The sequence below is a fragment of the Peromyscus californicus genome, unplaced genomic scaffold, assembly GCF_007827085.1.
Source record: "Peromyscus californicus insignis strain IS unplaced genomic scaffold, ASM782708v3 Scaffold_8__1_contigs__length_139910024, whole genome shotgun sequence".
NCBI lineage: Eukaryota > Metazoa > Chordata > Mammalia > Rodentia > Cricetidae > Peromyscus > Peromyscus californicus.
In genome coordinates this window covers 132049461-132066948 of record NW_026294606.1, presented here as the reverse complement: position 1 = coordinate 132066948, position 17488 = coordinate 132049461, and the positions used below count along the sequence as shown (strand labels likewise).

Below are 17488 nucleotides of genomic sequence, written 5' to 3'. Positions count from 1 at the left end.
TGTTCTAGGTAAGTGATCGACTACTAAGATATACCCCTAATCTCTAGATCATAATATTTTTAATTGAAGATAAGCATAAAATAAACTAATATAATAACATACATGTTATTAGAAATATAAAAGGATATAGTCTTAGACATCAATTGTTGTGAGACAGAAATGTAAATGGTGAGCAGTGACGTGAGTGTGGAGGCAGATGGTGGCTTTGAAATGGGTGCAGAACCGTGTGTCATCCTCCTTCACACTCCACTGTTGTTCTGGACGGCTGTGTTGTACTGTAGGGACTCATGCCAAGGAAAGCTTGTCTCACTGCCTTTCATTCTGGTTACTGAAGAAGACAGGGTATTCAGTTCCAAATGCTCTGGATACAAATGCTGACAGATTCATGCCTCCTCCCTCAACCTGTCTTCATTGCCTAGGGGGAGCACTTTAAATAGTTGAGATTCTTAACAAGCTGGACCGTGAAGTTATTCCATATTTTTCTATTAATATACCTTAGAACATAAGAGATAGTGGATAATGGCTATTCTATTTTATTTTTAATCTCCCCCCTGCCACCCTACCTCTCTGTCTCTGACTCTCTTTCTCTTTGTGTGTGTGTGTGTGTGCGCGCACGTGTGTGCAGATATGTGTGCTATGGCATACCTTAGGAGGCCAGAGACAACCTCAGATGTGGGCATTCACCTCCCACCTTATTTGGGGCAGGACTTCTTATTGCTGAACCAGGCTATGCAGCCTGCAGGCTCTGGTAGTCTCTTGTTTCTGCCTCTCATCTTACCATCGGAGCACTGGGGTTAGAGACAAATGCTACCGCATCTGACTTTATGTGGATTCCGGGGATTTGAACTCAGTTTCTCACACTTGCAAAACGAGCGCTTTACCCACTGAGCCATCTCCCCGGCCCCAATAGTGCTTATTCTAAAAGGAAGTAGGAAATTTCATTGGTACATCTTCAATGACATGGATACTTTGAACTTCAGAAAATACATCTTCTTTTCTTTACCTTCCATATGGAAAAGAAAATCAAACATTATATTAAAAAAACCACTAGAAATAGAAACTTTTATTTTTGATTGTTGCAATTACTTACAAATGAGCCTTTAACTTAGTTGAAAACTTCCTCTGAAAAAGCACTCTGGAATACCTACTGCATTTTGATCTTACTGGGAGTAAATCCTTTTACCCCATGGGCTGCTCTAGTACAAGGAGAAATTCCTCTGTGGCCCACCACCATGGAGAGAAAATGGTTTTCTCTTGGAGTAATTCAGGCCTCCACCATTCCAACTCCCTCTTGCCTGTGTCTAAGTATATAGCTCAGGAGTTCCGTCTAGGTGTGGTTGTTTCTAAATGGCATGCACTATTTTCCACTGACAGCTTGTGGGACACCCAAGTAGGCCACCAGGGTGCTGGAAAGAACCAGAAAAACAAAGGTATGAGGCCTCTCCTCCCACTCCACCCTCCAATTGCAGGGTTATCAAACCAGAGTCTGTAGCAAGCTAGTGACTGAAGGATTTGGGGTTTGGATGAAAGAAGAACAAGAGGGTGGGAGCGACATTACAGAAAACTGATCTAATTAAATGCCAAGAGCAAGCTCAAGGCATTTCAAAAGATCTTCTGTCAGAGAAAAAAAAATATACTGTTTTGCTTTCCATGAAAAATTCATGAAACAAAACCTAGGAATTTCTCACAGTGTACGCAGGGGGATGGGCGTTTCCACTTCAGAATCAGCTGAATGAGAGACCAATAATGTGGAATATTGCTTCTGTGAACATGGGTATAGAATATGCCTGAACAGCTTAGGCAATCTTTGCAATCAGATCCTTCTTGGAAAATTCTGCAGCAAGCTCTCTGTGTGTTCAGGACAGTTCCAGAGGCTAGGCATTAAAATGGAACAGAAAACCTCAAGGGGTAGGTCGAGCTTTCTCCTCTTCTGTTAGCCTGGTAAGTCCTGTCACTGCCCAGGGTTGACTCACAGTGATTGCTTCCTTGGGAACACTCAGACTGAATCTTTTCATGGTGGCTCCTTCCCCTACTGCCTCCCTTTCAGGGTGTGTGTGTGTGTGTGTTCATCTGTGTGCAAGTACACATGGGTGTGAAGGCCAAAGGAAAATTCTGGGTACCATTCATCAAGTGCTAAATACCTTTATTTCTATTTTTTTTTTTTTGAGATAGGTCTTTGCATAGCCTGGAGCTCACCCCAAGCAGGTAGACTGGTTGACCAGCAGGCCCAAGGGATCTGACTGTCTCTGAGCTCCCCAGAGCTAGGATTTCATGGCAAGCTGGCTTTCTTTTTTTAAACATGAGTTCAGAAAATCAAACTCAGGTCTCCTGTTTGTATGTATGTTACCAACAGAGACATCTGTCCAGCCCATGATGGCCAGTCTCTCTTTAGTGGCTTCCACAAGGGACACTAGGTGGCTCATTTGAAACCTGCTCAGAGGAACTCATAGTACGATGCAGCTGGTGCATGTGGGTGCATGGTCAATATACAGATAAGGTACTGAAAATACCCAGAGAGGATATGTTAAAGCTTCCAAGAGGCTCCCATCCCTGCCTTCAGTGCTGAACCTCCCTCCAAGAGTGTGAGCCTGGACAGCTCACCAGAGGTTAAAGAAAATCAAGGCACCATTTGCAGGAACAAGTCGCTAGGAAAACGCATTGAGTTTTTAACTTTATGGTCTGATTCCTCTGATTATGAGGGTCATTCTGTGTTTTAAAAGTTTCCCTTGTGCTTCTCTGCCCAACCACTTTTCACCCATTCAACTTCCTGTTCCCTTCTTGTGTCCAGTCCTTTGTGTGACTTGGCATCTCTTTCTACCTTCACATGCCCGGAATCCTTTCTGAACAAATATTTTACTGAACTTTCTAAAACACACAAAGGCAGAATGAAGAGAAAAGGGCCATGGACGTAAACTGAGTAGAGCATTTCTGTTGATCAGAAAGCATGCATAAGAATGTTGCTATGGGGCTCTCTGATGCCCCCTCCATTACCATTCCTTCCAGACCCCAAATGCCACTCAGACAGAACCACACTCGTGGCCCTTTGTACTCGAGTTTCTGAGCGCAATTTCCGTAGTAATATGTGTTGAGGTTGAGGACAGACTGTACTGCCTTAGTGTGGGGGCTGTGCTGCTCAAACAACCACTCTTATCAAGAAAGAAAATCACTGGACAGAAAGAACTTCTTCAGCGGGAAAGTGCTGCCTAGAAGTTAGGGAGATAAGAAATCTAACTTTGCTTGCAGCTGTGGAAAGGAATATTCGAATGAATGCTTAAAAAGAAACTTTAAAAGTTCTTGAAAAATGCCGGGCGGTGGTGGCGCACGCCTTTAATCCCAGCACTCGGGAGGCAGAGCCAGGCGGATCTCTGTGAGTTCGAGGCCAGCCTGGGCTACCACGTGAGTCCCAGGAAAGGCGCAAAGTTACACAGAGAAACCCTGTCTCGAAAAACCAAAAAAAAAAAAAAAAAAGTTCTTGGAAATAAAATCTAACAAGTATTGAGCAAATCCATCACTTGACTACATCTACTTTTCCTGTTACCATCAATGCTAGCCTCAGCCTCAATCCAAAATATTTATACATGTTAACTCATGATAACTTTGTCAACCATTAGAGGAGTACATCAAACCAACAGCTATTACCCAAAGTATCTATTATTAGGAACTATAGTCTCTCTGGAGTTCTTGTGTTGGACTATAACCTCCAAGGTGGTGATATTAAGCTAGGGTTTTAGGAAATGACTATACCAAGGTAGTGTAATCTTTGTGAATAGGTGAGTGTCCAGACAGAGGCCTGGGGGAGTCCTTTTGCACCTTTGTCTGTGAGGACCTGAGAAGGTGTTATCCATGAAGCAGAGAACAGCCCCTCATTGGACAGCAGATCTATGGGCACCTTGATTCTGAACTTCCCCACCTCTAGAATTTGAGAATACATTTCTATTGCTTAGCATTCTCCAGTCTAATGCTTTTTGTCAGGACAGGTCAAACAGACTGAGGAATTAGGTGAATAGCCTTCTCCAGGTTCTGGTTCCCACTTACAGATGTGCTGTTACTTAAAAGCAATTCTGTAAAAGCAAATTGTACCTTTTAACCAACTTCATTATATTTTCACCCATTTTGTAGGAAGTTATTCTTCATTTGTCCATGCAAAATGCAACTTGCAAGTTAAAATTAAATGTGAAGTTGGTTTTGGAACAAAACAAGTGGTCTTTTTGAGGTTGAAATACTATCTAACTGTTGACATTCACTGAGAATCTTTTACTCTTTTGCAACACTGTAAACTACCAAGACAGGAGCCAAAAACGGTCTTCATTAAGGAATGCTCCGTCCTTCTTGTGGGACATTGTTTTTATGTCTGTTTTATTTTTGTCTATTCTTCCTAATGGGTTCAAAGCACTAACTTTGTATTTGCCAGTTTATTAACTACATATTAAAAATAATGGGACTTAGTGAGTGTGTCTCAAATCACAATGATCAAGGTCAGCCATTTAAGTATATTTTCAGGCAAGTCTGCCCTGCTGTGAGGATACTTGCAGAGACTTAATGAGGCTGAACCAGGTATTACTAAATAGCTTTTCCAAAGGGGAGGTTGAATTAGAGGAAAGCAGGCAAAATCCACCCATCCTCCTCCGTTCACTCCCGTAAACTATAGAGACCAGTTCACTTGCCAAGTGAGAATTCAAGACCCAAGAAATGTCTTATACACAGAAAAATAAGCTGGTAGATGAATGTGCCCCCTTTTCCTCCTTGGTCTGAGGCCGACTGACAGCACCAGGTGGCAGGCCTCGGAGCAGCCTGCTGCAGACACCCTACCTGCCAGCCAAAAGCTGACAGGAATTAACCAGAAACACGTGTTTCCTGTGGAGGGCAACGGTCAGCAGGTGGGACCCTGGCAGACTCCATTACTGAGCGGCCTCCTGTGTGGTCATCTGGCCGCCCTCCTTGTGGGCACCCAGGGCCCGGAACAAGACATTTTCTCAGCTCTGTGTTGGAAGTCAGTCAAGTGCAATTACCCTGAATGTCGTTGCGGAATGGATGACTTAGAGGCTCCACACAAATTGAATTTTGAGGCCAGCCTGAAATTACATTAGATCTGGGGGCTTTGACAAAAGCCTGTCTGAATCCCCTGCAGTCCCTCAGGGTCATCTCTCTTTAATCATTCACTAATGTTTTCCTGGTGAGGTCATTGATTAATGGATGACGTAAATCTCTCAGCACCACCCCCCCCTTTAGGACAGTACATAATGTTTTATTAATTTGTCCTTTTGGCTGATTTCAAGATAGAAAATATGAAACTGATTTCTGAACCTCAAAAATTGATAATTCTGTTTCTGTGGTGTATTTTAAACCTCAAAAGCAAAAAGTTAAGGCTGGCGTATGACACCAGAAGGGGACCATCATTCTCTGTCCTTGTCTGTAAATACAAACCCTCATGAGTGGAGAGGAACTGAGGGAGGGAAACATCTGACTCATGAGAAAAAGAAGAACTTGCTCCTTCAGGGCAGGAAGTGCAAATGCCCACACTCAGATTGATAGCATCCTGAGTCTCAGATAATTACTTCATTTTTCTTGATCTCTTATGAAAGCAATAAGTCATGAATCTCAGAAAATAGCTTAAGTTATAACAAAGCCAGAGGGCTTCCAGCACCCATACCCCACCTCTGGGAACATTAGCAGCCCCCTAAGCATACAAACGCATGCTAGCTTATAATATTACATGTGATAAATGAACAAGTCCAATAGGCTATATATACAAAATTTGGCTTTTCATCTTCCAATCTCAGAATTTATCAAAATATCATCTTAAGACAATTACAGAGTATGATGTGTTTTCCTTTCTCTGATCAGAAGCATTGATTAATAATATTCCCAAGATGGAGACAGGTAATGAATAGTTTAAGTACAATATGAGGCTGGGGGTCAGAAACCAAAAGACAGGAACCAGACACCACTGGGTGGGACATTTGACAAATAGATGTTTTGGCAAGTTTGGCAGCAAACTGTGTTTGTGTTAAAAAAAAAAAAAAGTAAAAGTGTATTTCAATTTTATTTTGCATTCATTCAGGAAATGTTTATTAGAAGCCTAGCATGTTGCAAAGAGTGTGGTGGCACATGCTTATAGTCTTAATCCATAGAAGCTAGAGGCTGTAGGATCAAGAGTTCAAGACCATCCTCAGCTACACAAGGGGTTTGAGGCTGGCCCCAGGGTTACAAGAGACCTTTTCTCAGGCAGCAAACTGGCAAGCAAGCAAACCAAGTAAGTCTGAGTTGTGCAGACTTGGGGTCAGACACTGCAAACAGTGATAGACGCGCAGCTGGCTAAGGACAGCTATATGTACAAGGGATTCAGACGCAGTCTCTTAGTTTAGTTTTGCCTGATTTTAAATGTCCTGTGAGTGGAGACATGAAGTATACATTCTTTTATACCTGACTAATTTTCTCTGTCATGTTTATAAGATCCATTCGTGGTGCTTAACGTGGTGTGCTCATTCTCTGTGACACACGACATTCTATTAGGTAGCATGCTGCAAATGCATTTCCCCATTATTCTGGATTAGAATTTGAGTTGTTCCCTGTTTGGACTACTATAAGTACTATCTCTGCGGACATTCCTACGCATGCCTCTTGGTGAACATGTGTACTTATCTCTATTGGCTGTGTACCTCTGAATGGAACTTCTGGGACAGAAGGAGCTCACATCCCTAACTCTCAGCATCTCAGAGATAATAGGAGGAGTTTGAAAGTAGCTGCACTAGTAGATGCGAGCATCACCTACCTGTGTGTGTTTTCTTTAGACCCATCCTTACTTGCCATGTCTTCCTTCTTTACTTCAGCAATTCTCTTACATGTGTAGTGCCTTCACATATAAAATAAATATAAATACAAAGATGTGTTTCTATGGGTAACTTAATTATCAAGACCAGGGTGTATTCTTCTGGACACAGTTCTGGCAAAAAGTGGATTATTTTATAAGGAAAAGGATGCAGTGATTCAACTTATAATTCATTCTGTGACACCCTCAGAACTTAAAACCTCTCCCGAGTGCACATCCTTCGCACCATCTCTCCCTTCTGTTGCATGCCTATACTTCTCTATAGGCCTCTTCAAATTCCGTAAATGTTCCCACACTGCTCTAAAGAACTCCATAGGTACATGTCTCTAGTCCTCAGAATCCTATGGCTCAGATGACTGCTGCATTTGACAGGTGTGAGGACAGAGGCACAGGGAGAGCGAGTCACTAATCACATACAGCAGGGAGGCATGCAGACCAAATCTGAAACAAAATAGACAAACCCAAACCCAAGAGTTGAATTTGTATGCTCCCCCGAACCAGTCTGAAGCTTACTCCTTTTCCCCTAGTGTGTGTCTACACTTAGCAGTATATATAGAGAACCCAACTCTTTATTAGTAAACAGTATTTATTTATTAAGTGTATATCCAAGCTTACTAAATGCATTTTTAGTGAAGAGTTCGTTATATTTTTTCCAATTCTTTGAGAATTTCAAACAATCAATTTCCTTTTTTTATTTTTTAGATTGTATTTTAATTACAACATTTCTCCCTTCCCTTTCCTCCCTCCAAATGCTCACATATAACCCTCCTGCAATCCTTCAAAATTCTGGCCTCTTTATTCATAATCAATTATTATTGCATGCATATATGTATTTGTATATACATATATTTATTTCCAAATATAACCTGTTGACTCCATATAGTGTTTTAAATATGATTTTACCCTTGAATATAACCTGGGAGCTTTCAAATGTCTCTTCTTGTACTGTCTTATTTGATCTCTTGAGAGTTAGCTGAGGAGAGAGTTTAGGATCAAGAAGTTTAGTGAGTTGCTGAGGTAAAGGGCATCAACGTTAGATGGTATGCTAATCACAGTCAGGACCTGAGCCTATCTTACATTTCCCCATGAGCACTGGAATCTAAGACACAGAGAAGAACTTGAGTAAAAGGTGAAGAAATGAAAAGGGTTAGTGCAAGCCTGAAGGCTAAGCAAAACCACCAATACTACTTTCTGTTTGTGTTTCCATAGAGTGTTTGAAAGTATTTTCTTCCAACTTCATCATCTACTTTTGCTCAAAGGTGATGGTGAGGAAGTGTATTTTCAGTAATATTGGTATATAAATGTCTTCCTGAAAACCAAGTCCAGTAACTTACATACATTAAAGTTTGACTTGGTATGAGTAACTTCAAACCTAATAAAACAACACAACTGCCCCGTTTTGTGAATCATGAAGGTCTACTCTTTTAGATAAATTACTCTAGAAACCAAAAGAAAAATCTGTTTCCAGTGACTTCTATGCTGTCTGGTGGACAACACTGTGATTTTCCTAATACCCAGTAAGGAAAACAAACCAACCTCCATGTGCCACCGTGCTGATCAATGTTGACTCTAAACGCCCATTAAGTATTTCAGTGCCTCCCAGCATGTAAACACCTATGTCATATGTTACTCCAAACTGACGTCTTCCATGTTGGCAGAAGACTGGGTCAAAATCCAAATGTGAGCCTTGCTCGTTCTACCACAACGATATCCTCTGTTTTCTCATAAGGCCTCCCCACCCTGCAATTAGGAAAACAAATCTTCCCACATTTTCCTTAGGATTTTCAAATCCCTCCTAGACTTCGGCTTGAGTTTGATACATGTCCTTCATCTCAACCTCACATGTTAATAAAAGGAGCCCTAGACATCATTCATTCCTCTTTCTGGATTTGAGACTCTCTTGAGCATTCATGCCTGAGTCATGAAATCAGTTAGGGGAAATACAGCTGGTGTTTAAAAACGCAACATGGAATAGGCTGCATTGAAAAGAAAGTGTGTCCCAATGATTTGTGAAGCTTATTTCAATCAAATGCTGTGTGCTAAGTGCTGAGGTAAAATGTGGTAGTGGTTGAATCCGGGCCACTTATTTGATCTCTTGTGCCGCAACTTTAAATCCATCAGTTATCATGTTGGAGTGGTGAAGGTGGAGATGCTCGTGCTGTGGAATGAGGAGAGAAGGCGACAATCGACTCTAGGTGTGCACACATATGTGTTTGTATGCTGCTTTCTTTTATGGAAACACCACTTGGCAACAGGCTGAGACTGATGGACAGGCAGGTGCAGTCAGGATGGGAAGGGCCCAGCAAATCCAAGGCACAGTCAGCAGAATGGTATTTTCTGAGTGCATTTTGGTTTTCATTGTTAGAAAAAAAGTTTGTGAACTTTGTAGTGATGACCCAGGTATGCCTGTGTAATACAATGTTGTCATCTACAAAGTTCACACTCAAGAACCACTCAGTCAAGTTACACACACACACACCAAAAATATTAACTTCAAAAACAAGTATGTTTATGATTTTGTGCTGGGCCACATTCATAGCTACCCTTGGCCACATGTGGCCACACGCAGCTTGTGAGTCCCAAGTTGGACATGCCTGATTGGTATCAGAACATTAATTATAATTGATGAAACTCATTAACTTTAATTAGACAAAAATATATATTGCAAAATTAACATTTCTCAACTGTTGCTTGATTGTGAAATCAATCTCTTCTCACCAGTCTGTCCTCTTGTGGTTCCACATGTTGCTCAGAGCCCTTCACCTCCTGGTTCTACACTTAAAGTAGAAACTCATCTATAAGTCTGTTTACAAAGTTTTACCTACAGTAGCAATTTAGCATTTTTAATGAATCTATGACTTCAAATGATTTAAGTTAAGTACATAGTTATTTATATACATATAAATATTAAAACTGTATTGAAAATTATGAAATAAAATATACACTAGTCACTTAAAAGTTGTCTATAATCCAAGGCCAGATACCCACTAACAGAAATTGTGTGTCTCTTCTTCCTATGGTAGAGAACAATGAGCCATCTCCTTCTGTCTGTAGTATCCCCCCCCCCTCCAACCCAAAGGTCCTCTTCCTCTGTCAGGCATATGACCGAAGTATAATTTACCTGATTTCTGTTTGTGGGGTCTGGAGTAGGGGGCAACAAGAGGGCATACCCTCATGGCTACAGGGTTTGGTTTAAATGTGGGAACAAGAAACTTGGCAGATAAATCAGGACTCCAAACTGGTTATTCCGAGTTTTCTTTCCCACTCCTCTCAAATGAAGGGAAGTACCACCAAGCCCAGGAAGTCTCAGGGGTGAGTGAGACCTGCTGGAGAATGGAGTACTGCTCCAAAAGTGTAGAGCACTGTGAGGAAGACGTTGATCTGTACCCTTGGAACCACCAACCAAGAGTCATGTGAAGCCAAGCCTCTCCCTGAATTCTTCATTTGTTATTGATACAGTCCCTAGCCCTTGTGTGTGTGTGTGTGTGTGTGTGTGTGTGTGTGTGTGAGAGAGAGAGAGAGAGAGAGAGAGAGAGAGAGAGAGGGAATTGGGAGGTTATATTCAGTGAAACCATTATTATGCCAAATAAGTTTATGCACTACTTTTTTCTTGGTATCACTGATTAGCCCCCACACGACTATAGTAATGCATCATGTTGACTGTGCAGGATGTGGGGGCCTTAGTTTTCCAAGATATTTGTTTCTCTCCTTAACTTATGCTTAATATTTTATATAGTTCACTTGTCCAAAATGTCCTTCTTCTGATTTCATCCTTCTTTTAAGAATCTATCTTTAAAAACAAAGAAACAAGCAATAAAACTAAGGTAAATCTATCATTCTCTATCCATCAAGTAATCTTCCCTCATTTACTTCAAAGTACCATTTCATTCAAAAAGATCGACCTAAAAACAGTAGCACTGGCAGACGATTGGTCTTTGCCAAGCCATCCAAAGCAAATGATTTCTGATTGAAAAGGAGACATGCTTGTGAAAGCCTTCTAGTGTTTCTTTACAGCATTCCATCTGTGCATACCAGCAAGCCTGTGATTATTTATAATTTCTAGGTTGATGACTCTCACCATTAGTTCATTTCTCAAGATCCTTTATTGCTTCCGGAGGCGGGTTTCTGAAAGCAACAAAGGACCCAAGCATCAGTTCATCCTCCTTGCAGAGAAGACATAGAAGACTCCAGAAACAACTCAGAGTACTGGGATGATACACATTGGTGCTGTGTCCTTTATGACTTTAGTATCTGAACTGAAAGATTTGCAGCTTTCAATGGATGGGTCTTTGTGTCGGCAAACAGCTCCTCCTAAGTGATCATCCAGGCTGTATGTTAGAAGTTTGCTTCAGAGGAAGGACCCTGATTCTTCCCTTCAAACTCCCTTTCCTATCTATACTGATGATGTTTTAAATCTCATTGTAAACTTTAACATGTCTTTTTTCATATTTCAGTCACTCCTCACATTCTAACTGTGCCTAGCTTTTGATAAACAAGGCAGAGAAAAAAGTACTCCACAAATTGTGTGAAAATCAAAGGCTACAGCATGGATAAATATTTAGAATCAACTTGTAGAGAACAAAATCCTGTGAGTTGGCACAGAGAAGGGGGTCTGGAATAGTTCTGAAGCATTTTAAATTTTGCACCTTATCAAGACAAAATGATCCAGGATGAACAAATTCATAGAAAGGAATGAGAGATATTTTTACTTTCTTAAGCAGGTATGTACAGGACTATCCCCCAAGCCAAATCACCACCATCTTCAGGAGTTCACCGGGCCTGCTCACCATCATCATGGCTGGACCTGCTGACTGCTTACCTTTCCCCACAAAAGGAGAAGGCCAAGAGGGTCATGGAACCGTATCTTGACTATCTAGCTACCTTGTCCAATCAATTGCATGCAATTCTGCCCTAAATGCATGGGTTTTAGGAGGAGAGGCCAGAGGATGTATGTGGGGAAGGGTGAGGAAGAGGCCACCATCTACAGAGCCATGGGGAAGCCGTCATCCCTGCTGAGCACAGACCTTACAGTATGGCTGTTTAAGATCACCTGTGTTCTTACTCATGATCTCCCAACCATTCTCACTGGTCCCCCCAGGTGAATTTTGGAGTAACCAAATCTCAGTCTGTGGTTGGAACCTTCGGGGTAGACATTGCTTATGTCTCTACTGAAGATTAGTAAACATTTTCAATGTATTATCTTTATTTATAGTTACAGTTGTTTGCTTTTATTCTTTCCAGTGGGCATCTCATATATTTAAGTATTTCTTCTTAACAGTGTAGCGTTCCTTAGGCTGTTAACCTTGTTCCTTCCCTAACAACACTAGAATATTGCCACGTTGTAGCTTCATAGACTTTTCTCTCATCCTTTGTGCTGTTGGCCCACGTTATCTCTACTAGATGTATTCATGTTAGCATTTGCCACTATTGTATGCATCAATATCTTTGCTTGTGAAGGTCTATTGGCAATACCCTCTATCCACTTTTATTTGGCTGAAAAGACCTTCACTCCAGTCTCTCTCCCTCCTTCCTTCCTCCCTCCCTTCCTCTCTCCCTTCCTTCCTTCCCTCCTTCCTTCCTCCTTTTTCCTTCTCCTCTTCCTCCTCCTTCTCCCCAACCCTGTATCTTTTCTTTTTTCTGTATTGAGGATTGACCCTAGGGATTTGTGTATTTTAATGATTTAGAATCGTTTACCTGAGTACATCCTCAGCTTCTTGGTTTCTTTTTACTTTTTATTTTGATAGCAGGTTTTAGTAAATTGTCCACACTGGCCTTATCTTCCTGCCTCAGCCCCAAAGTGGTCGGGATTACAGACATGCACTACCAAGTCTACCCACCATCTTCCTCCTCTCCCTTTCTTTTAGCATTTCATTTATTTACTTATGTTTGTATGTGTGCATGTGTGTGAGTGCATGTGCATGAGTGTGCACTCATGTGAATGTGCATATGCATGAGTGTGCATGTATATGGAGGTCGGATAAAAACTTGTAGGAGTCAATTCTTTCCTACTATATGGGTCCTGAAGACCTAACTCAGGTCATCAGGCTTGGCGGCAAGTATCTTTACCCACTGAGCCCTGTCGCTAACCCTTCCCTCACTCCGTCTCTCCCTCCCTTCTTGCCTTCCTCTCTCTTCCACCCTCCTTTCTTTTTTCTGTATCTCAGCTCGTGCATTTTCTACATGCTTGCCTGTGAGTCTAGTTGTCCACCCTCTGCAGTTAATCTTCCGTTACAAAGGAGTTGTTATTCACCAAGATCATTTTACAATTCTAGGACGACAATCTTTAGCTTTCCAATTTTCACTAGAAATTATGTGTCTTTTCATGTATTTTGCCCTCCTTTGACTGTAATTTTTTCAGACTGTCAGCATTGGTTGTTCCAAAGCCACAGCTCTGTTCGAACCCATATATACCCACAGCTCTGTTTGAACCGTTGAGCCATTGATGATCCATTGTTTTTATGTTTAGTTTCCTGATTACCAACCATTCCTTTCCAGGTTCTTTATGAATCTAATTATTTCCAGATCTGTTTCAAACACTGGATGCAAGCATCTTTAGATGCTCCAGATGACATCCTCTACCTGTGAGGGGCCTACATTAGAGCCATCATCTTAGGCAGTGGCTGGTCACCTCATTCTAGCCTGCATTAAAGTGGTTTGAGACTGAATTGTAGGTATTAATGACCCTAAGTTGATTTCTCTCTGTTTTTCAGGCATATTTTTCCAAGTATTTTCATTGAAAGTCTCCATCACCTTAACTGTGGAAGACTGTGGGAAATTCAGTCTACCCTTCAGGGGTTTGGGACTTTGGTTTTTGGTTTCCAGTGTTGCTCCCAACCTTGGCGAATGTCTAGAGGATGAGTCTGGCCATCTGTTTGAGGCAGGTCTCATCATCAAGAGAGACTTTGTCTCTTAAATTCCATCGTACGAACAGGGGGTTTCAGTGTGTGCTATAAAAGCTTCCTAGTGCCCTATTTCAGCAAACACACTGTGGGAAAAACTAACCAGGTGTTTAGGATGCCTGAAGTTTCCAATTGTCCCGCCAACCCCACATGACCACTGAGAGCTGTGCTGATTTCTCATTCCCTCGGTGAAGCCCCTCTGTGAGGGCCAAGTCCCCACCAGCCCGTGTGTAGAACTGGCAAAACTTCCCCAGAAGAAAATGGTTAGTCACAGACTGCTCCTCTCAAAAGGCCTTCCCCTCTGGCTTGTTTAACTCGCCTCAATTCCCTGACCTGCCAAGATCTTTAAAACTACCTTTTCTTTTATGCTGTACCTATTTTGAAAGTTGCTGTAGCAGAAATATTGACCCCACTATCTACTATTTCCTACTTAGTACCACAAAATAAGTATGTTTACATAAGTGAACAACTTTCTTTAAAGGTTATGGTGAAAATGAACTGTTATACTATGTACACAATATGTAGCTTAGCATTCATGAATGTAGTTCATTTATATTAGTTATTATTATAATTGCCATAGAGTCTAAAACTTTCCATCCATTGGTTCTGATTTTTAAGTGTAGTCCTTATATGAACATGACATTCTATTTCAATCTCTTTGAAAAGCAGAATTAATTTAGGCTCTTGTTTAAGCTCTGCATAGCTTAGAAGTATTTTGCTTCCTTAAAGGATCTTTTCAGTTTTCCTCTTTGTATCTCACAGAGTTACCATGCTGTCTCCACCATGGAGACCCACACCAGACGGCAGGCCATGTGTCGCTGAAGTTACAGCAGTGTTTTCTGCCTGGCAGTCCTCAACTGCATTGGTGGATGAAAGGTGCAGGTGTGTCGAGGTCACCTCCATTTCAGGGCGAAGCATCCTTCAACAACATTGAAATAATGGCAGCCCTGAACACAGTTTTCAAGACCAAGAGACCAAGCTCTTGTTTTATGGGACACAGAGACACCTAGAATTGAAGGAGCGGGAGAATGTGATGTCAGTACCTACACATTATTAAAGTAACTGCTCTAGTTTACTTTCTGTTGTTGTGGTAAAACTATGAACAAAAGCAACTTGCCTTGTGGAGCAAATGGCTTGTTTCATCTCACAGGTTTTAGACCACCATCTTGGAAAGCTAAGACAGAAGGTTAAGGTAAGAACTGGAAGAAAAACCCACAGAGGAACACTGCTTAGTGGCTTGCTCCCCCTACCTAGGGATGTTGTTATCCATCGTGGGCCTGGCCTTCCTGCACCAGTTATCAATTAACAGAATGCCTCGCAGGCTAATCTGATCTGGGGAATTCTTCAGTTGAGGTTCTCGTTCCAAGATGATTGTAGGTTTATGCCAAGTTGACAGCTGAAGCTGACTATGACATGGGGTAATAATTATGCTCATGGTTCTGAGATGGACAGACTTCTGTCATGGAAAGTTCCTGAATGGAACCTTTAATGGCCTTGTATCCTCCAACACACACACACACACACACACACACACACACACACACACACACACACACACACATCAAACAAGCATACAAAACAGAACACCAAGAAAGCAGATCACTAACTCTTCTCTTATTCCTCACACTCTTGGTTGGCCTTGTTGCTTCAAGTATCCAGTAGAATTCAGAAGCTGCAAACAGTATGAAGAAAGAATTATTTATCTAGGGTAAGTCTTTCCAATTGCTCATTGTCTCATTGGGCCCTTTGGTTGTCCACAAGTCAGGAGGATGAAAACATTAAGGAAGTAAGCTAGGAGTTGCTCCCACTTACTTCTGTCATTGGGCATGATGTGAAAACCACGTGCATTTTACTTTATCCTTAGAAGTTCCTGCACTGTAAGGCGTCCTGTCATTTATGAGCATTTATCTATTATACTGCGCTTTCAATGAGTCTTACAGTCACTAATGAGCTATTCAACCCAGTATCCTATGAACTAGGTCAGCTGAATCATCTCCACTCTGCAGACATGGGAACGGAGTGAGAGATTAAGAGACACGCCTGAAGGGATACAAGCCAGAAGAAAAGCAAGTCAGAACTCATGAGGTCTTGATTCCCAGTCCCATGTATGGTAATAAATATTTTATGATCATTTTAAGATCATGAAACAAGAAATTTCCTGCTAAACCTATGCTAGAGCAATACTGGGAAATCAAATCGAGAGATACCAGGTAAGGGGGCTTGGCAGAAACAGGAACGGTACCTAAGGGGAGGGGTGGTGTGTATGCATGAGGACTTGGGGATCAGCAGAAGTAAGTGAAGGCAAAATTAACCACTTCCCCCCATTCCTTCTACATTTGGGGTTCAATAAGACCCAGCTTTCACATTTAACTTGGGTTTTTGCTCTGACTGAGCTTCCAAGTAAAGGCAATCCACAAGCTTTTCGTTGAAAGATGGCTTTGAATGGACTCACTGGTTCTTGGTTCTTGTGCATCATGGCTCCTCCAACTTTGAATACTATTATCAGTAGGTCCCAGCAGCTGGGCCAGAAAGGAGAATGGGAGGCTAGCATCTGAAGCTCAGTAAAAGGAAACTTCCCAACTCAAACTCCAGGCTTGCTTTCTCCAAGCAAAAGCCTGTTATTACTTTGGTCAGCCTTTCAGGGGAAAACCAAAAACCTACTCACTCGTTAACAAATATGCCAGGCTTGGTGCTGGGTCCTAGAGAAACAAATCTTGAGCAAAAGATGGCAAGAAACAAATAAAATCATGTTCAAAGCATTTGAAACAATTTGTGTTTTGTAAGCACATTAGCTACTTGGCCTGTACTTGGTGGCTTCCTTTCTGGTCGCATGTGCCATCCCCATTGTGGCCTCAATGTGGCAGCGAATCCTGTGATTAACTGGCTATGGAAAGGGCTACAACAGAAACCAACCTAATTTTAAATGCTTTAAATGGCAACAAGACTCTGAAGCGCAACAAATGCACCCAATCGGAGGGTTTTCATTAACCGCTCTTGCTGGGAGGGAATGGTGACTGGAGGAAAGAATAGAAGCCCTTTGGGCCTAGACCACTTATTCTGCTGTAGATCGCAGGCCTGCAAAGCTGGAGGGATGACCACACAGGAGGAGGAAGAGGAATTCAAAAGGGCACTCTTCTGGGAAGCGAGTCATGCCCAGAGTACCAAGCATTTTCCCTGCTTTATTCCATGAGTGCCCTGGAGCCAAACAGCAGACAGGACCGAGTGAGCAAAGTGATGGGGGCAGGGTGGGCATCAAGGCAGTGGTCCAAGGTGGTGCCAATGAGCAATGTGGGAGAATTGAAGAAGGGTAATGTTGCGGCTATTTTCCTTTCCTCTAAGTGTTTAACTCAATTTTGCAAAGAGACACCACTGGCAATTTTGTGCTCTCATCCAAAAGAATAGCAAAAACAACTACAAAATAACCCGGTGGCCCCATTTCCTTCCTTTTTCTGAGGAATAATAGCATTCTATCTTTTGATGTGCTTATTTAATAAAAGTAATGCCTTCTTGCAACTCATGTTTTGCTGGTGGTAGCAATCAGTTTCATTAGAGACCAAATCTGCTCTCTCTCTCTCTCTCTCTCTCTCTCTCTCTCTCTCTCTCTCTCCCTCCCTCCCTCCCCTTCTCTCTCTCTCTCTCTCTCTCTCCCCCTCCCTCCCTCCCCTTCTCTCTCTCTTTCTCTCCTCACTTACACACACACCTACACACACACACACACACACACACACACACACACACACACACACACCCCTATACATAC

The 17488-nt window shown here is 41.9% G+C and overlaps 1 long non-coding RNA gene across 1 annotated transcript in view; it reads left to right on the top strand.

The window, feature by feature from the left end:
* Positions 1 to 17138, top strand: part of LOC128104400 (uncharacterized) — a 93124-nt gene extending 75986 nt beyond the window's left edge. The window contains exons 2-4 of the long non-coding RNA XR_008215984.1: positions 14491 to 14920; positions 15381 to 15436; positions 15867 to 17138. This is a non-coding gene — a long non-coding RNA (uncharacterized LOC128104400). The remainder of the gene's footprint in view (positions 1 to 14490; positions 14921 to 15380; positions 15437 to 15866) is intronic.
* The last annotated feature ends 350 nt before the right edge of the window (positions 17139 to 17488 follow it).